This window comes from Oreochromis niloticus, linkage group LG5, assembly GCF_001858045.2.
Source record: "Oreochromis niloticus isolate F11D_XX linkage group LG5, O_niloticus_UMD_NMBU, whole genome shotgun sequence".
In the NCBI taxonomy this organism is placed as follows: Eukaryota; Metazoa; Chordata; class Actinopteri; order Cichliformes; family Cichlidae; genus Oreochromis; species Oreochromis niloticus.
Genome location: NC_031970.2, coordinates 1,942,481 through 1,967,681, shown reverse-complemented (window position 1 = coordinate 1,967,681; position 25,201 = coordinate 1,942,481). Strand labels below are relative to the sequence as shown.

Genomic DNA, 25,201 nt, shown 5'->3' with positions numbered 1-25,201 from the left:
AAACAGGAACCGTCTCTGAGAGCATCTGTGGGGATGCTCCTGTTGGCTGCATGTGTGGGTGTGCATAAACATGAGGGTGATTCTTCTTTATATTAGCACATCACGAAGTGCAGAGCTACGAGGCATGAAGCGCAGGGAAAATGTGCTAGGATGAGAAGACGAGGGAGAGAGCTGTGAGGGGGAGGGCTCCTCTGAGGAGAATCTGATTATGGAGAAAATAAAGGAACGAGGAGCAGGGACACAGCGAGGGGAAGGAAGGGGGTGAGGGAGGAAATGACTGTAAGTGGACAAGACAGGAGAGGAGGGAGCGGAGGAGAGAGGGTGATCTGAATAGAATGAAGCAGGTGATGAGAAGAGGAGGAGGAGGAGGAAGAAAAAGTTCAAGGAGATAAAAGTGCAGAGGCGCCGAGGGTGTTTCGGGACAAAGGACTCGGATTCAGACACCAGAGGCAGGATTACCAAAGAGCTCATAAAACTTATATAACACCCAGAAAAGAGACTTTTTTGTTTTTGAAGAAACGCGAGGACAAAGAGGAGCACAAAGAGACACAGTAAAGCATTAAAAATCACAACAGTGATAAATAAAGGGCCAGGATGATTACAGCTTTAATCAGCAACTCCAACACGATGACTCAGTTAATGCACATCATCACTAAACTGCAAAAAACCTCATCCAGGAAACACACACGAAAAAACCAAACGCTGACTTTGACTCATTTAATTACATCTAAAATATTCATGTCATTTTTGTGCACAAGCACAATGTAAAATGTTACATTCAGTGACATGTAGTCCAATGAAATGTGCTAAACATTCAGCACATATCCTTCATATACTTTGATTTCACATATTTGTATGTAACACAGAATTATTGCTTCATGTCTGTCGAGAGGGAAGAATCAGGGACGGGGACGAGAAGGAGAGAGCATGCTTCTCCTATACTGGCTCCATGTTAAATCCAGTTTAATCCAGTTTAAAATCCTGCTCCTCTCATCATAGTGGTGTTCTGCTATCAAAGCAGTAAGTCAAGCACAACATGGGCACTTTAATCAGAACCAAGACGATGAAAAGAGAAGCAGCAACCTCCAGGGCTGACAGTGAAGCCTGCAGTCCCTCAGTGTCCACCAGAAGCTCCAGCAGTGAGTCCGTCCCCACAGACGCTCATGGTCAAGCAAACTGCTCTAGTCTCTGTGGATAATTTGCTCCTTTAATAACAACTTTAAGAGGAGAAGAATGTTTTTATAACTCAATGATTATTAGGGGCGTGGCCTCTTTGACTGACCGTGCTAGCTGCTAGCTGTCTGCTAGCTTCAGCTGAGCTGGACCTCTGGACCGTGTTTGTGCTGTTGGAGCCTTTTGGAGCATTTTAATGACATCACGTGACCAATAGCATGGCTGCTGTGAGGTCACTGTACTAACAGAGCGTCTGCATGACAGCCTACAGATGCGGACTGATAACTTACAGCTTACAGTCGGTGAAGTTGCTCTTGGGGAAACTGTGCACTGACTCCAGAGTGGAGGGCCAGGCTGGGAGCCCTGACTGTGTCATACCTGCACAGAAACATGTGCAGAAAGTGTGCTCGTCTCATTAGTGATGAACGGAGACCAGAGCAGTGAGAGAGCAAAGCTGCTAACAGAGGCACGAGCAGCAGAGCCAGAAGCTCCTGAGGCGACGTCTGCTGGTCGTATCTGCTGAGAGTCACACAGAGGGGAGGACAGCAGGTGGAGCGGCATATCGGAGACCGCAGGTAATCATCCATCTTCGTTATGGGCTTTTCATATCTCTTTATGGACATTTTGCTTCTCTTTCTGTGGCATTTGGCTATCTATCTATCTGCACATCTATCTGCTGAGAGGTTTTGGCTGTGAAAAGAGAGCCATTTACCACCTGGCCGAATAAAACGGGGGAAAAAGCCCGATCAAAGCTCAAAGACAGTTCTTTGCTCTTTGCACACATATAAACAGCCGAGCAGCCAAATTGGACCGAGCTGCTGGATCATTAATGACCTCGTACTGTTCATCCCCTCCTCAGGTTTACTGCACACTGGCGAGAAAAGACGTCGCTTTGCCGGAGTCCCCTCGCCATCTGCCAACATGAAAACAAAGCCGGAGGAGTGACAGAAGAAGCATCCCCAAACTGGAAGGAAGGCCTTAAGATTAGAAGATGGTGGAGGTAAGGATGGGAGGAAACTCTATTTGCGAGATAAGCGTAGGACACGGAGAGTCAAAGATGGGACACTGGAGTCCCCCGGACGGCCGAGGGGCTCCTGTGACCGTTTGGTGGGGACAAATTAGACCTCAGCAGACTTCAAAGCTGCCTTATTAGCTGCTTTTGTTATGTGGAGCATCAGCTAAAGCGAGAAGAGGTCTGCGGGCAAATCTGCTCACATGGTAATTATTGTGTTAGATAATGCAGTGACATCAAAGCCCGTCGACCAAAATACGCACGGCGCCGATAGAGAGGGTTCGCTTAGGAAAACACACACATTCGCTCATGTTTGAGCTCTTCACAGCTCAGCTAAAGCTCCGGTTTGGCTGACTGTGGCTCATTTATGGCAAATATGGCTTTTGGAAAGATGATGTCTGAGTGAGCCAGCAAGTGAAATCAAACTTAGGAGAGCTACAAGCAACACGTGACTTTTGATGAAGACAGAGTTTATTTCATTCTATTTAATATGTATAATTTATGCTCCAAGGTCAGGGGTGTCCAACTCCAGGCCTCGAGGGCCGGTGTCCTGCAGGTTTTAGATCTCACCTTGGGTCAAAACACCTGAATCAAATAATTATTTCATTACTAGGCCTCTGGAGAACTTCAAGACATGCTGAGGAGGTAATTTAGCCATTTAAATCAGCTGTGTTGGATCAAGGACACATCTAAAACCTGCAGGACACCGGCCCTCGAGGCCTGGAGTTGGACACCCCTGTCTAAGGTAAACACAGAGAAACATCAATCAGGAGACCCCTATAAACAAGCATTTAGCAACAGTGGGAAGGAAAAACTCCCTTTTAAGAGGAAGAAACTTCCAGCAGGACCAGGCTCAGGGAGGGGTGAGGGGGGTGAGGGGAGGAAGACGGGACACAGACTCCAGGGTGTTATTCTTGAAAGACTTGTTAAAGTAAGATAATATTCAACATTCAAACCTACAAGTCACTGTAAGTTAAAGACTCTACAGTGTTACTGAGAAAAACCACATGAATCAAACAGTACCCTATGAGAAGCATTTGGCAACGGTGGGAAGAGCGAACTCCGTTTAAACAGGAAGAGGTGTCCAGCCTGGGGGAAGGGCACTCATGTTTTGTCACAGGTTTGAAACAATAAAAGCACAACAAAATAGGAAAAACACAAACTCCAAGTTCTCGTGGTTTTGCAAAAACAGGTGTCTAGTTCCCCGTCATTTCCCTACAAAAGTTCCCTTTAGGTGAAATCATCAGCAATCATAACATGAAGCTTGTATAGACCCCATGTTTTTTGGTGTAACAGGACAAAAAAGCTGGAACTCTCTGAGGTCTAAGACTAATCCAAACTTTAACTCTGGGGAATCAGAATCTCTCATTTCTGTTTTTGTTCAGTTGTTCCCCAAAGCCTTGGTATTCAGGGAACAAAGGAGATAACCCCTGAGCCTCTCAATCATCTTCTCAGACATGTGCAGACAGCTTTCATGGCTGATATTTTTAGCTCTCTCCCCGCACATCGTGCCCTTGAAATCAGCCAAATACAATTCAGGAACAAATTTTCATTGGCTGTCGGTATTTGATCACACCTCACAGAGGGACCTACAGCCTGTACAGGCTTTCAGGCTTTGCAGCAGCTCACAAGTGACGGTGACTTTGAGGTATTTTTGGCATAAAGAAGTGAAGAGTATGAAGAGCAAAGACATCCATACAGGAAATAAAACGTGGCAGCAACAGTGAGCTTTTACTCAGGAGAGCTGGGTTTGAGTCAACATGTATAACTTGGGCAGAACAGTGGATGAATGGTTGTTTCCTAGGAGCTCCTGCCAAAAAATACTTAAGGTTAAAGTGCCGAGTGAGGGGCGAGGCCAGCTGCCCGTTTCAAAGTGTTTCTGCTGGTTTGGAAACATCAGCTCAAACCAAGCGACCCCAGCTCGATCATTAACTGTTTATCAGCCATCAGTAAAAATATGACAGAAAACTTTTTAAAGTTTTTCTGAGAACAGACACAAACTTTTTTTGGCCAAGCAGGATGTGCTGCTGGAGAAAGTGGAAGTGACAAACACTGGAGTAATTGATTTTTAAGTGCTTTTACTTGTTTTTAGAGCTCGTAATGGGTTAGGACCAGACTGCCCTGCTGACACTGAAGCATGCTGATGTCGCCTCAGGTCGTCTGCTGTCCATCTGTTTGAGAGGAGAAACGAGAGCGTTTAGTGTGCTGCGTTTTTAAAAAGACTCTTCATGGATATTTTCATCAGGACGCATCGGAGAGGTCTGTTTGATTTAAAAGCTTACATGATGTCAAATCTGTCTTTACATCATTTCCTGAGGGATTATGAAAGTATTCTGATTCTGAATGTTGAATGTTCAGAATCTGAAAACTAAAACAACCGACGGCTTTTGTTCCTTTCAAAAGCTTCTCTGAAAGAAGCTCCTCCCCTTTTTCAGACAGCTTTTCCTGATTGGCTGTTCCCTGAAAATCTGAAAAGGTTTCTTTGACATTGACCACACTGTGAAAGCACGCTGTGCAAAGAGAAAAGAAAAGAAGAAGAAAAGAGGAGCTAAAGGTGAAGCTCTAAGCTGGCTGAAATAAATAGGCCGGGGTAAATGGGGCGTGCTGAGGTGGAGGGCTGATCAGCAGGCAGGATGATGCATGCAGCACAAAGACAGTGAAATATGAATTCTGTGAACGAGACAAACTAAAAATATTAAACTGCTGAGACGAGCCGCCCACTCACGCCTCATCACAGCACTGAAATGTTTCACATCCACGTCGAACTTTTTGTCCAGCGGCTCTGCTGTGAATATGAAAGATTTTTACAGATTTTATTTTCAGTCATGAGGGGCTCCGCTGGGCACCGAAATACGTCATCAGCTTTGGAAAGACCTTCATTTTTAATCTGTGGCTGCACCAACATGTCACAGCTGCACTGTTTCTCAGCTAATCATCGTCACTGAACACAGGAGTGTCCACAGAGTGTCCTCGTTTCTGTTCATTTCAAAAAGGTTTGAAATATTTTCACTATAATAATTTCTTCCATGTGAGTCTGTTTAGCACTTTGGCTGCTCTGCTGTTCTAGTTAGCTTTAGCTAACAGTTCAGCTGTTGTTACTTTTATATTGGACTGAAGATTCATGCATCGTCTTATTTGTGTGGCAGAGTTGAGTCATTTCTTCTGCTGCCGGAGCAAAAGTGAGTCTGAATAAATCAGAAAACTGAATGACTTGGCTTTAACTAAGGCTAACAGCAGTCTGGTGATGCCTCTGGTGCTTGTCTGTAAGAACAGCCTCCGTGTGCATCTAAAGAATCTCCAGATGAAAGCACTGAAACAGTTTTTGTCCAAAATAAGGAGACGGCAGAGCAAGCAGCATTTCACAGAATGAGATGTTGAATGACAGAAGTATGGGAGACGTAGTCCAGGATGTTGTAGTAGTCTGTGTCAGAGCAGACGGATCCTTCACTTTTCCCGAGTCCTCGTCATTTTTTGGGAAGTCACAGGAGAGTTTTTTAGACTTCTCAGTTGCCGCTCCTGTTTTTGTCTGTGGTGGGCGGAGCTGCAGATCTGCTCCTCGTCACTAATCGCTCACCTGCAGTATGTGCAGACCAGCTCATCCTCCCACCATCTGACAGACTGTTTCAGGGGTCCAAGCAAGCAGGCTCACCCATATTCCTCACTCCACTAACGGTGTTTATCCCTCTCAGATCTGAAAGTCTCTGGTGTGTCAGCTACGTCTCCGGAGATTCCCGTGCCTGCCCGCGCTCCGGCTCCTCCTGCACATTCGGAGTGTGTTATTAAAACTCTTTGTTTTGAGAGCACTGGCTCGCCACTGTGGTGTTTGGATCATCTTTTACAGAAGGAAGTATGACAACATCCCCTGAATTTTCAAAATAAGAGACTCGATATAGATTCCATGCTGTCTTCTGAAGTGCTCCTGGTGCGATGCAAAGGTGGAAATAAAAAGACTGTTGGCATTTACTTCAGCTCCATATGCAAACAGTCAACCAGCACAGCCGGCTGACATTACTAACAGTCGTTTTTCTGAATTGGCCTGTAGCTGAACAGGCGATGATGGAGGTGTTAAGGACACTGCACTGATGCCAGGGTGGGATTAAAAAACAGGTTTTCAACAAGATCATAAAGCTCTCGTGTTTCTGGTGCTGATTGTTTTGGTCCTAAGTTAGAGTTTAGTTTTGTCTCCTCTCTTTGAGGACCTGGGGTCCGTTCTTCGTACCTCACTAAGTAAGTTAGCCGGATTTGATTGTTGACGATTTCGCGTGATCTTGGATCGTTCGGTTCTCCGAAGCTCATCTGGGACTTGCTGTCATAGCAACAGATCCGTAAGCGTAAACCTGCTCGGGAGCAGGCTTACTTTATGTAAACAGGATTAGATTGCGGCCACTCAGGTATGTCCGCTTCATTTATACGAAAGCAACAGCGATATGTCGCCACTGTTTTACCATAAATAAATATTATCAATGTAACTAAAGATAATGCAGTATTTGATTCTTTTATTGATTTCATACAGATACATACAGGTCATTTCCGAAAAAAAGGGAAATGTACTATAATCATTCTATTACATGTAGTAGATCATGTCAGATTCATATTTTAGAGTAGTAATAGTAAATTACTACGTGTAATCAAGATGAGAGACCACGGCTAAAAAAGCGAAGGTGGATTTGGGAAGTCTGTCGCAGCCATGTCCTGTCCGTTTGTACGCGAGCAAGGAAGGTGCAAGATTGATAAGGAGAGTTTACAGAATTCAGCGGATATTGCGGGATAGACAGGATCCTTTAGCTCAGCGCGACGGTGTGCTCATAGAGAGATATCGATTCTCCCGTCAGGGTATTATTTACTTAACACTCTCTCTCTCTCTCTCTCTCTCTCTCTCTCTATATATATATATATATATAGATAGATAGATAGATAGATAGATATATCTCCCAACTTACTGTGCATGCTTCAGTCACTCCTTGCATGGGAACAGGTAAAAGTGATGGAGTGTTATGTAAAACTACACACAAAAAACCCACAATGTCAATAAATGTCACAGTACAAAGAGCCGGGGTGTGACGAGGGGGTGCAGGACCACCACCTGTCTTTATTTGCTCTGCCCTTTTCTTGGTTGCTGTTATAAACAAACAAACAGATTATTTCAGGGTCTCTTTTCAAGAGACTAAAAGCAATATAAGTGATAAATATTACCATTCTGTAGAATATTCTTATATTTCACTTTTACTTGTTCCCATGTTCTAGTGGGTCCTGTTGTGGCTCTAATGTGAAAGAGGATATAATGTGATATAATATAATAAATTACTTACGAGTTTAATTTGTCAGCAACTTTCTGCCAGCCCTCTCTCCTTGCTTTTGCAGCCTTTGCAGTGTTCCCTTGCGTTTTAATTACACTCTGAAACTCCTGATATCCCTCGATCAAGAGTTCTTGGTCTGCTGCCGTAAAATACTGAGCGCGCGCCTTCGACATCTTCGCCGACCAATCACAGGGTTGCCGATCAATGTTTCTACTATCGATGCGTAGCCCCTTTTAAGCCACCCAGTGATCTCAGATTGCTTCATCCAGCTATACTAATCGTCAACAACAGGTGTGTTCGGAGAACCGGATTAGCGAGCTCAAAGTTGGCGCGATGATTTGATCTTGGAGGTAAGCGAGGTACGAAGAACGGACCCCTGATGTCTTCAGAAATAATGTCTCCTTCTGGTTTTCTCACTGACGGTAACAGAGATTCAGTATTGTTGATATTTTTTGGCTTGAGTGTTGTGCTTCCTTGTGTTCACCTTTGGCCCTCGAGGTCACAAAGAAAATGTTGCGTCGCACACGTTGTGAGTGAACTATAAACGCTTTGTTTGTTTCTTTGTGTCTGTACGCTCTGAAAAAGCCAACACACACACACACACACACACACACACACACACACAGATGTATCTTTGAAATGTCTGCAGTCCAGTGAAATAAAGACATTTATTACTTCACAGCTTCAGTGAGCCTCAGTTTTGATGCCTTTCCAAACCACTGCAGCTTGGTCTGTTTTTCAGTGTAATTTATCTTTGCACACTTTCATGAGATATACATAAGCTTCAGTTTTTGAGCAAATATGTGTTGTTGAAGCTTTGTGTGGTAGAAACTGCCTTAAAGGCGTCTGTTCTCTGAGTCGCAGGGATTCATCAGATCCAGGATTTTTGCGAGCAGCATTTGTAGCTGGGACTGCTGTCCACGACATCCTCCTGGTGACTGACCAGCTCCAGCAGTCACTGATTGAGTGCCTTGCTCAAGGGCATTCTAACCGGCAATGAGACCATTAATCAAGCCCTTCCCTCTGTCACATTTTCCCATGTTGCTCATCAGTTTGGACCTGCCGGACATATCGCCACACAGCACCTTCTGCACACCGTCGCTGCCTCCCGAAGCTGGAAAATCTTCACTGGAGTTTAACTCACATCAAACTTTTCACGGCTGTGAGTCTTTGCCGTATATTTAATATGCGTGTGCCTCTTCTCACACATTTACAGCCTTTCAAACGCCCTGACTGGCTTCTTGGCAGCGAGCAGCTGACGATTGAAAAGTTTTCACACAAACAGACAAATCGTTCATTTATTCACAGAGTCTGTGGCAGCTGTGAGCTGTTGTTTGGGGTGCCAGCAAACAGACAAAGTGAGGAATGAGTTTGAAATCGGTGCCAGTTCGGCTCAGCGGGACCAGGTTTGTGTGCACCTTCTGAGTTGTTTTAAGCCTCGATTCATTTACACTCAGTCCCCGGGTGGGCTCGCTCGTCCTTCAGACCAGCCTGCCTGCTCGTCCCGCCGTCATCGTCACCTCGGACACGTTCAGACCTGCGACGTTTCTCTGTGGTTTCCAGTGTTACCAGTGTTACCAGTGTTATAGACCCTCAACTTCACAACCACAGACTGTATATAAAAGGTGGACATGAGCATTATTTTTCTTACATCTATTGAAGCCTCAATGGGCTAAAGTGACGCACTAAAGAACACCAAGGACGAACACACTGAGTGCCCAGTTCAGCTGTTATCAGACCATTAAAGGACCATTATCGGCTGCCATTACTCCCATAGACATGCTGTTAGGAGCCATCCTCCTGTTACTGGTTGATTGATTCTGTTATGTGCTGTGTCGTGTACACAAAGACACCAAAGGAAGATTTTAAAGATGTGCAAAGTCACAGGACCAGACTACGTGGATAACCTCACCTGCTTGTGTGCAGATGTCAGTCAAAACTATGATCAGTCTGGCTGTAAAATCCTACAAATACTGCAAATGCCGTGCAGTGAGGGTAAGTACTGCAGTACCTCGGCCTGCACGGCTCAGTCCTCTGTGTAGAACAGCTGCCGGCGTGTTTGGAGTTCAGCCACGTGTGCGTGCACCTGTGATTGATTCTCGGCTGCAGAAGCACAAACAGACAAAGAGGAGAGAAAACTAATGTTGTCTTGCTCCAGGCTCGGCTTGACTCTAATACACGAGTCAATATTCATATCGACATCACTTTCACGTCGCCTCATTTGCTTCCCCATTTAAACTCGATCAAACAGAGAGCACTTTGGAGAGCTCTGCGCGCAGATACAAACAGGAAAGTGATGTGTGCATTTATTAGGTGTCAGTGGTGAGAAAGAACAAAACAGGCTGCACGGCTAATCGGGAGTCTCAGAAAACATGAGGCGTCAATGCGGCAATAAATGGCTTCTGCGAGCCTGAATGGACACACTCCTTCAGCTTTGTGTTGGAGAAGTGTTGCTGTGCAGCTCTGCAAGGCTTTGTGTGCCCTGTGCTGGCTCGCAGTGTGAACACTCGGACTGCTGCTTCGACGCGTCTGCATCTCTCTGAACTCTCCAGTCGCTCCAGTTCAGTTCAATCTTATTTATACAGCTGCAAACAACAGTCGCCTCAAAGCGCTTTATATAGAGGCTACAATAATAGACACAGCTCCAGGAACCAAAGACGCTGCAGGTCTAATGACTAAAGTCAAGACTCCGCCCCTCGCTCATCACGTTTGCTTTCAAACACCAAGATGGCGACAGCGAAAACACTTAGCTCAGTGATCCATAAACCAACAGAGGACATCACAGAGGCCGGATTCATAGTTTAAATAAACACTAATTACCCAGAAAACTGCTGGAGACGTATGGAAATATACTCCCTCCCTGAGCCTGGATCTGCCGGAGGTTTTTCCTTCCCACTGTCGGCAAACCCAGCTCTCCTGTTGGGGTTTTCTCTGTATTACTGTAGAGTCTTTACTATGAAGCAACTGTTTGGTGTATATAAAAAAAACCCCACTGAATGATAAAGAACAACTGTTACAGGTTACAGATGTATTTTCAGTCAGGTTTTTAAAATAATGCAGACATTTTGTAAGATAATGAAATTATTTGTCATGAAGGTAAATGTAGCAGCCATGAACTAATTATTTAGACTTTGAGCCGTGTTAGTCAGCCTCCACAGCAGAGGTGATAACATCTTAATATTTCAGTTCCTTTAGGTTCACACAGAAGTTTGTGACATTAGGTTAAGTTTACTGAGTTACTGACAGAAAAGGACACGTTGTGCATTTCTCTGTTTCTCTGTTTGTCATAAGGACAGAATAAAGTTGTGTTTCAAAAAGGTTGTTTTGCTGGATCAGATGAACTGCACAGATGTTTGAACAGTAAATTCTTTTAAACTCTAATTTTTTTTTTATGCACCACAAAAAAACAAACCTTGACCTGAATTGAGCTGAAATTCTTTGTCTTCATGCGCAGACCTTGGTAGCAGATGCCAACCACAACAGAAGGCTCAGGAAACGATTTAAAAAGATGAAAAAAGACTAAATTGACGGACACGCTCACACATAAAGACACAAGGTCACAGGGTTTTCTGAAGACTCGGGGTCACCATCTGCACAGCTACAGCTAGAGTACTTTTAAGTTGATTTCCCATCATGCTCCTGGTGGAAATTTCCAAGATGAAAAGCTGCTGAATAATAGAGCAGAAGCAGAAGCAGCTTCTGGCCACAGCTGCCTTCATATGTGAACAGCTTTGCAGAATGTAGACACGGCTTAAAAACACACTCATCAATACGCTTTATTTCAGTGTAAGGACGTTTCTTCCACCAAACATGGAAACGATGCAAGCAAACTGCGACTTTAGCAAACCTGCTGTGATTTGATTGGGATTTTGGATATTTGTCTGCCACACGGACATCCTTCAAACGCTGCCGGTGTGAGGCTGGCTGGTATTTGTGGCTCTTCTTGGGTTTCGGGATGAAAACCTTTATCTCTCCAGCCCGTATTTGTTTCGTGTATAAATGTCCTGAAAGCATGCTCGTAACCGAGTACAGCTGCAGACTGATGTTAAGCTGAAGCTACAGGCCGCTTCAGAGGACAGGGGCTACAGTAATGGCTTTCTCTTGTTCAGTCAGAAACACTGCAGGTCATCTCCAGGTGATTACTGCCGTCAGAAAAATGGGGTCAGGATGGCTGTGACAATAAGAACGCTGCAGGAAAACCAGGCCGGAGCTGATCGTTTCTTTACTCTCAGCACTTGATAGAAGGAACACTCGGCTGTAAATGCTAACTGCTCTGTGTTTTACTAAATTGGGATCTGATTGAGCGCGCGCTCGTGTAGGTCAAATGTGGTCAACAATCCCCATCTACACATCACTCTCGACCAAAGTGATTTGTTCCCGGAAACATTTTCCACAGCTGCACTTTTCTTCTGGTTTTGTATGAAGTGTCCTCGAAAACTATTTTCAGCTTCCATAAACTTCACGTCGCAGCTTCAGGACTTTTGTGATTCTTGTTGTCCTTCAAATGTCCTTCAGACTCTCGTGTTTCTTAATAAGGTTTCCTCTTTGCTCACAGAGCCCGATTTTGGTTTCTTTAATAAGAGTCATAAAAGTTCCTGGGAAGATGATAAACTGTTAAAGTGGAAAAGCTTTTTCACTTTTTCAACCTGAAGCTGCTGAAAAGCAAACAGAGCTTTTCTCTGAACCTAATCCATCCTCGTCTACAGAAGCCTCCATCTGTCTATTTTCTGCCGCTCTGGGTGGAGGAGGCAGCAGAGATGTGCAGACCTCCGTCTCTGCAGACACCAGCACATCCACAGGGAATATTAAGATTTCTTAAGCCAGTTGAGAGATCTGATCTCTCCGTTGTGTCCCGGGGACTCCTCCTGGTTGGACACCTCACCGAGGAGGAGGTAGATATCAACAGCATCTCAGCTGGCTTTACAGGTGGAGGAGTAGTCTGTATTCTTCTTATCTATGTAAAAACCATAAGCAGTACGGCCATCACTCTCGCTCAGTGTTTGAAAACATCCCCAGAGTGGGAACAGGACAAAGGCTTTTAAAATGAAGCATCTACACAAGGACCTGAAACTGTCAGAACTGGTTATGATGGACGAGTTAAGCCCATTTTAAAGGATGGTCAGCGTGACAGCTCATAATGATGTGTTACTACATGTGATTTGACTGCAAGAGCCTGACGACCTGCTGCCGGGACCAGCTGGGACAGGCTCCCCGTCTCTGTATTTGCACTCTTGGGTCAGTTTCTCTCAACAAATAGATTTTAAATCTAAGTTATGCCTTTATCAAGATAAATGCAGGATGTTTAGTAGCAGCTGATCTCCTCCTGAGTGACTGAGCCCAGACACCTTCAGAGCCAGCGAGTCCATTTGTGCTGCTGCTTGTGTTCAAAGCTGAGGGTTGGAACATAAATCAGCAGGCTGCCTTAAAGCAGGAGGACAGGGTCCACTTTAAAGACTGAGGGATAACTGTACAGTTTAACAAGCAGCAGAAATAATGGAGACTGCGTGATGTCGACCACGACACTCACACAGTTTTCTCTGAATGCTGACTTTACGTCAGCGCTGCATTAAGGCTCATTTAGACCTGAAGTAAACTATGAATCAGCCAATCACAAACAAATTGTTTCTGCTCTTGAACTGTGGACTTATTTGTCACTTGGTCCAATTGTCTGTGGTGTTTCTCCTCCAGCCGACCTCCAAACAGCCAGTTTGATTAGTCATGCCTGTCTGTGCTGCAGGAGGCCTGAGCAGTGAGTCATTAACAATTTCTCGGCTTAACAAGCTATCAAAAAGTTACGCATCACTCTGAGCTGAAATGAAAAGTGTTTCGAGCAGGACTGAGTGAGCGGGTGTCTGCTGGAGCCGTGTGATGGGAAACCAGCAGTGTTTAAGGAAAACATGCTGCTCGTTAGAAAGAGCCACAAACACCAGCCACAGGCAGAGACCCAAGGAAGGGTCAGACCTGCACGTCCGAGCATTTCTCATTCGTTTGACTGTTTCCTGTACATTAGAAAGCAAAGCTCTTCCTCCCTCCAAGCAGCTGTTAAACCCATCAGAGGTCAGGTGATCAGGAGTCTCAGAGTCTTCTACACGCTCAGACTTCTCCCCACAGCATCAGCATGCTGGTGTTCATGTTTCAGTTTCACCAGTTAGCCTGTGACGTACTTATATCCAAACCCATACAGGTATAACACCTGTGCACTCCTGCCTGCTCGCTCTCCACGGCAAGAAACCCACTTGGTCCAATCACAGTGGCAAAACAAATATTTAATATTAAAAAGTGAATAGTCATCATCACCTCATGTCATCAGGTTCCCTGGATTTATTTAAATAATCACTGAAATCTGATGATTTGAGGTTTTTGACATCGACAACCTCACATTACGTTAGCCCTGCAGCAGACTGGCGACCTGTCCAGGGTCGCCATAAGACAGCTGGGATAGGCTCCAGCGCCCCCCGTGACCATGAAAAGGATAAGCGGAAGCAGATGGATGGATGGATGGATGGATGGATGACTAAATGAACCACACAAAATCAAATAAAGGTGTTGTTTTGTTCTTGGGGCTGATCACCATCACAAACACTTGAAATGACAATAAAGAGTTTGACCAACAGGAGGCGGTTGTGCACATGAAGCCTCGAGAAATGAACCTTCATCTGGTAATGGGCTCCACCCCCACCGCCGCCCTGAGGCAGGAACGTGACAGAGAATGAGTGGCTGGTTAAAAGGTGACGGAGCAGTGTCAGGGTCCTGGGTCTCTAAGCCAGTGCTCTGTAAGCCAGCGGTCCCCAACCTTTTTTTCACCACGGACCAGTTTATGTCCAACAATATTTTCACGGACCGGCCTTCAAGGTTTCGTGGATAAATACAACAAAATAAAACCGGTACCAAAAAAAGAAGACTATGGGCCAGGGAAACCGAGTTAACGATAAAAACAGTATCAAAATAATGATAAAAACCTATAAAAACCCCGACAACCATAAATTTCACGGCCGAGCCTCAACTCTCGCGGCCCGGTACCAAACGACTCACAGACCGGTCCGTGGACCAGGGGTTGGGGACCGCTGCTGTAAGGTTTATGGGGGTTTTTTGAGTTTCCAACGAGGTTAGGTTAAGTCTCTATCAGCGTGTTGGATGTTCCCATGTTCTGATAGTTTCCTGTTTCGTGTGTGTCGTATTTAATTTGGCTTCCCTTGTCCTGTTTTCCTGATTACTTCCTGCTGTGTTTCCTGTGTTTGTGTTCACAGCCTTTGTCTCCTCTCACTTCTTTGTTGCATTGTTCTGTTTGTTTCCTGCAGGCCTGCCCGGGAGTTTTCTCCATCTGATTAATGGACATTGTTTTCTGCCCCTTGGTGGAAGAATAAAGATCTTTAATAAACAAAAGATCTGTTTTTATTTATTACCTCGCTGCCTGCGTGTGGTCCACCTTCTTCAACACGACATGTTGACTGCACTTTTCTCCACCTCTTCATCCTGATTAAAGCAGCCATAAATATAAAGTGCAGTCATGTCTCTGCCAAAGCTTTAGACAATCAAAAATATTACAAATACTTCATTTTCAACTATTTCTAATATTTTTAAACAAACACAGAGATGCTGTAGAGGAAGTTTGAGCCAAAATAAGACAACAATCATCTAAATGAGCTCAAACCCAGAAACTTACCTGCCAGGTCTAAAGTGGATCGGACCAAAGATCCTGGAGACGGTGGAGAGCACACACATTATTATTCTCCTCTCCTCCACTGCAGCATCTTGTGGACTGATTAGTCACCAGGCTGCTGCTCTTCACAGAGGTGGGGTCTGTTCAGGTGCAGCAGGAACGTCTAATTCACATCAGCTTTCTCTTTATTTATTCTTTTTTCATGCACATTGGCTTTAGACGTGTTTTCCAAGCATTCTTTGCAGAAGACGTTGGGTTTAGCATTGATTGCAGCCTCGCCTTCATTTCGTTCTCCTCTTCACTCTCACACATCGTTTAGTCTGACCTTCCTCGGTCTGCACAGGCATCATTAGCCGAGGGGCTGTGGCTCGGCCACATGCGCACTTTAAATAATTGAAACTGTTGTTGGACTCCTCGGTTTTCAGACGTCGTCGTCTGGCAGAGTTGGGGATGAGCCGTGCACAATAGGTGTGTTTCCATCCTCAGGTTTTTATCAGCAGTTTCAATTTGCACATAAACTCTGAGAGGGATCAATGAAAGGAGCAAGAAAAGGAAAGTGTGACAGTTGGCCAAAGTCAAAATGAAGATCTGGACAGGAAACGAGGAGAGAGCCTCAAGTGAGCGTGAGGAGGCCTGAACCAACAGGTTCTCCTCCCATCAGTCCTCCGTCTTCTCAGCAGACTTTGGACACAGTGGACACGTAACCGATAGAACCCAATGAATGAGTTCAAAGTTCATTTGTGTCATTTCAGAGTGATGTCATATTTAATAATCGCACGTGTGTTTTACATCTCTCACACAACAATCCCATGATGACAAAGTCCAAATGTGCCAAATGAAACCCTTGTGCATGTGACAGTCTGTTCAAACCTCAGTGGAAACTTCGCTGCCCTGTAAAGTCATCATTTTCAGTTCCTCATTAAACTTTTAGCTTCCATCAGCAGCAGGAGACCAGCGGGAGTTATTCCGGCTTCGCTCCGCTCACGCTCGACATAACAAAGGACGGAGATTCGAGTTCACTGTGCTGTTCAAGCAGCTGAATTCTGAATGAGGCAGAGAACTACATTAGTACGATAAAACTACAGAACCCACCGCACAGAGCACAGGTGATCGATTTTCACCCCATCAGATGCGCAATGCTGTCCCTGCTGCCTGGGTTGGAGTGTATGTTATTCAGAGTAACAGAGATGGAGAAAAATGTTATTTTCATCATATTTTATAAATTAACCCTTCAGCAACACTTTTATATGGAGACGCTGTTCAAAACACCCGAGTAAACACACGGAGACGTGATGGTGCATCCGACTGCGGCTTCAGTAAAGTGTGTTAATAAGAGAGGAAAAGGCTGCCGAGGGCCTCCTGTGATTGGCTAAGAACTGCAGAGGTCATGTGTGTCATTAATCAGCTGAGAATCTGCTCGCTCTGTAATTTGTTAAGTAAACACTTCAGTGCGATTCAGCTTTAATTCCTCGCCAGCACAGAGGTCACCTGATGATATCAGAGCCGTGTGCTGCTGCTTCTCCTGCCTCCCTGCTCGAGCCGCTGAAGCAGTGCAGGAAATGATTCAGACGCCTGTCAGCGGCTCACAGCAGCTCCACGCTCTGACGTTCCACGAAACGTGGCGAGCGAGCTCCGACATAACGTGACCTCCGTGTTTAGCCGTGCACGCCAAAGAGGAGCGCTCGGGCAGGAAACAGATTCTCACCTGGCGTCATTCGGCCTCCGGTCTCGTATCTGTGCGTTTGTGAAACAGATAAAGCCCGAGGACACGCGTGAACATTTCACTCGTAAACATTTTGTGTTCATCTGCTTTTATGTGACGCTTTAATAATTTATTTCTCCTGTAGTCAAAGGGACTGTTGTGTGTGTGTGTGTGTGTGTGTGTGTGTGAGACATCTCACTTCTTGGACAGTCTGTTACTATAGTAACCTCACAGCAGCCGTATTACTGGTCACATGATGTCACAAACACGGTCCACAGGTCCGGATCAGGTGAAGCTAGCTGACAGCTAGCAGCTACAGCCACCTGTCTGTCACAGAGGCCACGCCCCTAAAAATGCAAACTGTAACACTAATTTAAACAGGTGAGTTATGAAACAGTGCCCCTGTACAGCATGAGTATGAAAGTTTATTATACAACTCATTAAATGGCAAAGATACAAGCCCATTATTTAAGAATGAAGATGGCATTTGTAGAAAAATAAAGCATATTACCAAACTGAAAATAGAAGAAGAATATTTGAACCATAAACTGGCCAAAACGAAGCACCAACGCAAAAACAATAGAGGACGAATTAAAGCTGTAAAAACTGTCAGCGTGAGCGAGTCCCGATGTGCGCTGACAATCTGTCCGCCGGCTCCACAGATGAGGTGACTCATCTTTATCGTGCGGCTCCGTTCACCTTTCCCCTTTGCCTGCTTTCATGTGCAGGAGATGAAGGCAAACAGGCAGCGCTGTGTCTTCTGAGAGACCGAGCCGAATAAACCGAATATCAAACGCTGGAATCGCCAGTTTCTGTCTGACATTTGGAGCAGAAGCGCCGCCGGACAGAAAGACGGAACGCACGATGTGAGGGAAAACTCGAAGAAACATCAATGCGAAAAGTTTCTCTCCCTCTGGAGCTCGTTTCTAAATTAACTTATTGATCTGAGCTTGTGACTTTAAATAAAAGTGTCTCAGTGTTTAGAAGCAGAGCTTCAGCTGTAATTAGCAGGCTTGTCTTCCACACGCTCTGCGAGCCTCGACCGGCTTTTATGAAGCTAATTGTTTGACCTACAAAGGTGGCAGGCCTCACTACCCTCGGGTGGTAACCAGCTGGTGGGTTAAACGACCAGTGCACACCACACAGAGGCTGAGACACACCAGCGAGCGAGCAGACGTGGGCTCGATCGACTCGATCCATAATTCTTTGAGTCTGTAAAGAGGAAAAAAGATCAAAGTTTCCTAAAAATCTGTCGGATGTGCAGATGTGTGACAGCTGTGTCCATATGTGTATGTAAAAGATGGACGTTGATGTGAGTCCCACACTGAGTGTTTTGGCTGTCGTCAGTTGCTGCACACTCACAGCCGTTATCAAGGTCGCCATTCTGACTGTGAGCATGACAGCTAATGCAGAGGTGAAGTGTTTAAAACACTTTGAATTCCTGTACGTTTATATTTCCACCCCTGCGTCGTGGCTGTGACGTTACTGCCACCCTGCACACTCTGCAGGGCCAGAATGCAGCCGGCCGGGTTCGAGCTCCCGGGTCTGTTTAACAGAAGTGAAGCAGCGACACCCACCCCCATCCCCCCACCTCTAAGCTTAGATAAATTGTTGTGCATGAGAAAAGAATCCATCTAACACTTAAATGTCCAACTCCACCCTTCAGCTTCCACCTCCCGTCGCTGCATCACTGAAGCTCAAATGCTGGTGAAAAATTCACACACGACAAGATGCAGAATTCCGGCTCGACGCAGGGGAAAGATGATTCGGGATTATTTTTCTTTGACTCTTTGTGCTGCTCACACAAAGCCGAAGTACACAGAAGATCTTCTTTCCTGTGCAGCGCTCAAAGCGACTCACAAACAGGCTTTTAAAGCGCGCTGACAGTTTGGTGTTACTCTGCTGGAGGTGGAAGCTCCTCGGAGTGGGAGGAAAGTCGAAAAAGAGCGAGACCAAACCAAAGTGAAGAACAAACATGTTCTGCAAAATGGAGGGCAGAAAATGTCAAGCTGGTTAGTGATGCTGCATTCCCTCTGCCAATACCAAAGTGCGCTGTGGAAAAACAGTAAATCCCTCCAGAGCGGAGAGCGCCGCGGTCACAGTTAGCGCCGCAGCGCTTCGATATCTGTGGAAAGAAATGAAAAGAATCCTCATTCAGTCACGATCGCTTTTAAATAACTTCTTTTTATCTGACTTCAACTTCTGCTCACCAGAAAAATGGGAGAAATCATTTTCTCTTCAGTCTGAACCGATAATTATGACACATTTACAGAAACTGATGAGGGAGGAAACCTGACTGCAGAAGAAAGAAAGAAAGAAACGTGACTAAATCACACAAAAATCTGCTGCTTGGTTTAAAGAAGAGTGCGTGAAAGTAAGTTCAAGGGGTCATACGTGGAATCTCCAAAATAATAGTGAGAGCTGATTAAATGAGGAAAGTTAAAACTGTGAGAGCAGCAGGTGGAGAGAAGTGATGGAACGGAGATGATAATGAGCTCAGTGTGTGTTCAGATCTCAACACACTCACAGTTTCTTCTGCCGCTGGATCTGTGTGAAGTCAGAGAGAGGGCGGCCAATCGGAAGAAAGTCGGCTAAAAGGGGGAGGAGCTAAAGCAGCTTGTGGGTGAATGGCTGCACTCAAGCCCAGAAAGAGATGAAGGATTATTTTGAACTGTGAATCATGCAAAGCTACTCTAGGAGAGTCGATGTCAGGAGCTGGCTCTGTGACTCGGACTTTTGAGTTTATTTGGTATTGTTGATCTCTTATGTTTAAGTAATGTTTAGTTCATGTGATGTTCTCAGTTAGGGTTGTAGTTCAGTTTTGGTTACTTATGAGATAATGTTAAGGACCAGTATCATTGTTGGTGTTTGTCTTTGCTGAGTTTTAGTCTGTTTCATGTTTCAGGTCTTTGTGTTTATGAGTCTTTTCCTGTCCTCTGTGTAGTCTGTCTTGTCCCTTATGTTAAACATGTAAGTTATGCCGTGCCGTCGTCTCCCTTTGCTGTTCCCAGTTCCCTCTCCTCGTCTTCCTTGCCTCTCCAGTCTGTCATGTGTTTTATGTCTACGTTGTTAAGCTTGTGTTGTCATGTCGATGTCTCTCCATGTTTCCTGTGTTATTTTGAAAGGTCTGGTGTTTCCATGTTCAGTGTGTTTAGTTTCACTTCCACTGTGGTGTCATGTTTGTTTGTGGCAGCTGTTTCCCAGGTGTTTCCACTTCCCTCATCACCCTCCTGTGTGTCCTCTGTCTCCCTCTGTTCAGTGTCGGTGGGTCTGTTTCTCTCTCCACGACACATCAAGTATTTCATGCTCCTGCTCAGAATCATGTTCATGTCTCTTTGTCATAGTCTAGGTTTTCCCATTTTAGGTGCTAGTTTTAGTTTACGCCCCTGTACACTGTGCCTTGTTTTGTATTCATGTTTGTCGGCCTCCTCTGTGTCTGCTCTTGGGTCGGCACCACAAACACACCGGCCCGTCTGGCCGTGACAGTTCTACGCCTGCCCTGTTTGTTATCCTTTAATCAAAGTGTGAGTTTGATTAAAATGATGCCAAAGTAATAAAGCTAAACTAAAATGAATAAAATTATCTCCCGTTGGAGCGAAATGAGCAGCAGGACACACATGAACAGGAAAGCCAGCACGGCTGATTATTCCACTCGTCGATGTTTTGGACCCAGAGGCAGCAGGCGGCTGACACGTGCAGATGTGACCCTGCATAAGTGAATGTGCTGATAGCGGTGATGTTCTTCTAGACATGCTGTCATTATCAACAAGGGCGTGCACACTGTCACCTCCCTGATGAACATATCACGCTCCGAGTATCCTTTGCTTCAGAGATGGAAGCAGCGCAGGAATTTGAAATGATGTTTTGCTAACGAACCCTCTGATTCTGACCGATGCCAGAAGCGTAATAGTTGCCGTTTGGCGGGCATGTCAGTCCACGTGTGCCTACATTTGCAGCATGTATGGCCCCAGTGAGAGCTGAAGCCCAAACACTGGCAGCATTAGTGCTCTGCTTCATTAATTCAGCACCACAGGATGGCGAAAACTTTCTAGCTTCTGCCATCCTCACTGGAGGAGAGCAGCCGTCATATCCACCAGCAGAACACAGCAAACGCTTGCTGGGCCTCTTCCACCCCAACCAAAAAGCGTATGTCGAGCTGGTCTGTGGTTCTGACTCCAAATACATTAAATAAGCTGCCGTGTATTTCCAGGACTCTGGAGGATTCTGAGTTACGGTCCTGATCATTTAAATCAAAGGACATTAGTCCCGCCTGCTTCTGTAAGATTAACGTGTTTAAAGGACAGACGTTGCTTCAGATCCTTCAAATATACGACACATCTCTAAATAACTGCCCAGCCTGGTCTCTAGCCTATTACATGACAGAATGTGAATCTGTGAGTGTGAGACAAAGGAGAGCATGAAAGAGACAGCAGTGAAAATGAGAACAGGCGTTCAGTCTGCAGCACAGAGTCTGAGCCGTCCTCGTTTCCCCACAAAAAACGAAAATGCCAAACAATGGCCTTAATTTCCCCTCATCAGGAAGATTCCTAAAGTCCTCGAGCTCAGCTCGGTCCGGGCTCCAGTCCTTCAATCACTGGGACAACAAAGCCTATTGTGTGCTTTTAATGAGAAGCCCCTTATTCTGCTGTTGGGAGTGGATGTCATGTAAGAGTGCAATCATTAGAGGAAATCATTTAAAAGCAGAAACTAAAAAATCAGTTTTGATTTTTTTATGTCAGCGCAGCGTTTCACCTGAGCGCTTCTTTAACACCACTCGGCTGTAGTCTGAGAACCAGATGATCCCACACGGAAACATTCATCAGCTCACTCACTGAAGACCTCTGTGAGATTTAAATTAAGATTTGGATTATATGTGAGTGTGTGTCTGTCTGTTATTCAGGGATTCAATGCCGTTTTCATCCTAGTTGTTAAACTTGGACCACCTCTTCATCCTCTCGTGGATGTTTGAGGGTGCGTGGCAGCGCGTGCCCAAACAGTCTACATGTGTTTATGGACGACATCCTCGAGGGATCCTGTGGGGGTTACTATGGGTCATTCAGTCCCTGTACAACCATTACGAGAGCTTGGTTTGTATTTCCAACAATATGTCAGACTCCTTTGCAGGGGAAAGGTGGCGTGGCCACTCTAGGTCAGGGTGAGTTTTTGCCCCATATGGAGGAGTTTAAGTATTCTGGGGAGAGGGGATCAGGATGCATCAATGATCAATGATGCAGACGCTGTACCGATCTGTAGCTTTATGAGCTCACTTTAACCCTAAACACGAGCTGGGGGATACAAGACACAGAAACGGGTTTCCTTTGAAGGTTGGTCACTCGAGAGGAACCTGGAGTAGAGGCGCTGCTGCTACACACTGACTGGAGCCGGGTCAGGTATCTGACTAGGACGCCTCCTGGATGCTTTCTTGGTGAGGTGTTCCAGACATGTCCAATGTCCCCAGAGCAGTCCCGAGACTCAGGAGGGATTATTTCTCTCAGCTAGCTTGGGAATAACTTGGATGAGCTGGAAGACGTGACAGGGTAAAGGAAGTCTGGGCCCCACAACCAGACCCGGAGAAGAGGCAGGAAATGGATTAGGACTTTTAATCAGCTTCCTGCTAGCTGTCCACTAGCTCTACCTGAACTTAGTGTTTGTGCTCTCGGAGCATTTTGGATGTAATTATCTGACTAATAATATGGCCGCTCTGAGGTTATTGTGATAACAGGACATCCTACAAGTCTTAGCTCCAGGTTTGGGGAAAATCCTGGATTTCCATTGGATGCTGCTTATTAGCAGGTGTTTGTACCTGAGATTCATCCCGTGCTCTAAAAAACAACATGGCGACCTCCAAAACACTAAAGCTGGGGGTTCAAAATGAAGAGCCCAAAAGCAGCCTCTGACATCATGGCAGTGATGTCCATTGTAATGGTGACATCATCACCATTAAAGCTCCAGGTTGTATTTCACATCAAGTTTTGTATTTTACAAAGTGAAAGTTGGATAAAGATCCAAACACTGAGAATAATAACTCATCTTCTCTGCAGAGACAAGCACACACTCGCACTGTGTGAGCCTAAAATTACAAATGTGGCAAATAATCCGGTTAAAAATGAATCCCTGAGTGAACAGATAACATAATACAGATTGGACCGGAGGATGGGAGCGGCTGGGAGCTGAAGGAGGCTGACTTTAAAATACAGTTCACTGCAACAAATATCACGTTTCAAATGCTTTTTGTTGTTGCAGTTGTTGAATACACTTCAGGACGGATAAATTCTGACAGATGAAACGATCATTCTGGGTTTGGTGTGCAGACGGTTTGTCTGAGTACGCGAGCAGATGTACCCGGGCTGACAGTAATGGATGTAGTTTTTGTTTTTGTGCTTGCGTTGCTGTGTTTGTATAATTTCATTATATTCTTATTGTTTGATCATCTGGATCATTGTGCGTCTGCTCGTTATGTATTCATGCTGAAAGGGGGGGGGGGGCACCCTCAACAAACAGAAGAAGAAGAAAGAATGGTTTGGCGGGCGACAAACGAGGCGCCGTTATTGCAGAGAGAAACACCCAAGGCTGTAATCCTGATATTTATGCAGACGTGCCTAATCCCCCCACCCCCGCCCAGCATCCTGACAGAAAACTTTAAATGACAGGCAGCTGCACATCACTGTCTCACATTATCATCTGCAGCACGGAGCGAAATCGGAGCCACGTTTGGGAGCGTCGCTCCGTGCTGCAGGTCTGAGGGTGGTTGGTGTGAGTGGTGTTACCGTAGACCAGAACAAGCTGTAGCTGTCAGCTATAATTAATATAAAACACTTTAATTTCATTAAAAAGTGAAGAATTACCATAGAAGCACATTGCACTCGCTAGCTTTGCCTCAGGTGTTGATGGGACGGTTTTGAGTGGAAAATCACTTCAATTACAACAGGAACAGGTAACGTTAATGTCAGCTGCTCAGGTTTATGGAAGTAATATTTTAAAAAAGTAATTTCCTGCAGTCGAAAAGGTTTTGTTTAAAAAGGGCCAATGTGCACGTCATTATCTATCCACTATCTTCATCCTATTCAGGCCGGAGGCGACCGGGGAGAGAGGCGGGTACACCTTGGACAGGTCATCAGCTGGCAGGCGGAGTCAAACCCAGGAAATCGCCATGGTACCTGTGACAAACATCAGTACTACACTAACAGCATCAGAGCCTGAAAATGAAAAGCACATTCACTCAGTGACGGGAAAGGCTCACGATCAGCTAACATTAATGTTTCTATTAGCCTGCATCATATTTGTCAGGACCCAGCTGTGACGTGTCATTTATGATTCCTGTAATTAACCTACGCAGCAGTAACTCTCATTCACTAATGAGCCACGTGTGCGACTGCACTTATGATGGGATTAAAGTGAAAGCAGTTTGATCATGGGGGCTGGGGGGGGGAGCAATGAGGAAATAAAGCAGTCACATGACAAAAGTTATTAGTGACAGAGCCACTGTTATTAAAATGTTATTAGAATTAGAAGAAGAAGATTTATTCAGACTGTAGACAGAGAATGAGATCAGTGTAACAGTGAGGACCTGATGAGTTCCAGTACCTGAGGTCAACCATCCAAACAGAGGTGAAGAGAGCTGCAGGCAGGGTGGAGCGGGTGGAGATGAGCACCATAGTGTTTTGTGTCAGAAGGAGAGCAGCAAGTGAGAGTGAAAGGAAGGGTTTAAAGATGGCGGTGAGAGCTGCTGATGGTTTGGAGACGGCGGATTTGGAGGTGGGTGAGCTGAAGATGTTCAGATGTTCGCTGGAAGTGAGGATCAGAGATGAGTCCGTCACAGGGACAGAGAGGAGAGGCTGAGAGGGTTTGGACATGTGCAGAGGAGGGAGGGTGGATATGCTGGACAAAGGATGATGGAGATGAAGATAACAGCTCCACGCTGCGTGATGTCTAGGGATGGGTATCGAAAACCGGTTCTTGTTGAGAACCGGTTCCCACTGTTTCAATTCCTTGGAATCGTTTGCCATTTTTGCAAACGATTCCTTTATCGATTCCAGTCGCCCCGAATGACGTCACCACGTTGTGGAGCGTCGGAGCGTACCTGGCAGGAAACACGGCGCCTAAGCAGCTCAAACGCTTAAAAGTTTGTTTATACTTTACGAGAACGGATGACAACAGGGCAACTTGCAATACTTGCAAAGTAGATATTTCACTAAGGGAGGAAACACTACGAATATGCAAAAGCATTTGCTCACAAAACACGCGATGAACTTAAATGAATGTCTTTAATTCCGCTCCGGACTCGTGAATCTCAACCCAGCAGCAGCGGTAACGTTTGCACGTCCTCTCCCGTTAATGCGGCAGGTAAATAATCAGCT

The 25,201-nt window shown here is 45.4% G+C and overlaps 1 long non-coding RNA gene across 1 annotated transcript; it reads left to right on the top strand.

The window, feature by feature from the left end:
• Positions 1–1,296: 1,296 nt before the first annotated feature.
• LOC112846825 (uncharacterized) lies at positions 1,297–14,854 on the top strand. The gene is made up of 3 exons (XR_003220002.1): positions 1,297–1,748; positions 2,033–2,173; positions 14,781–14,854. It is a non-coding gene; the product is annotated as an uncharacterized LOC112846825 (long non-coding RNA).
• Positions 14,855–25,201: the final 10,347 nt, after the last annotated feature.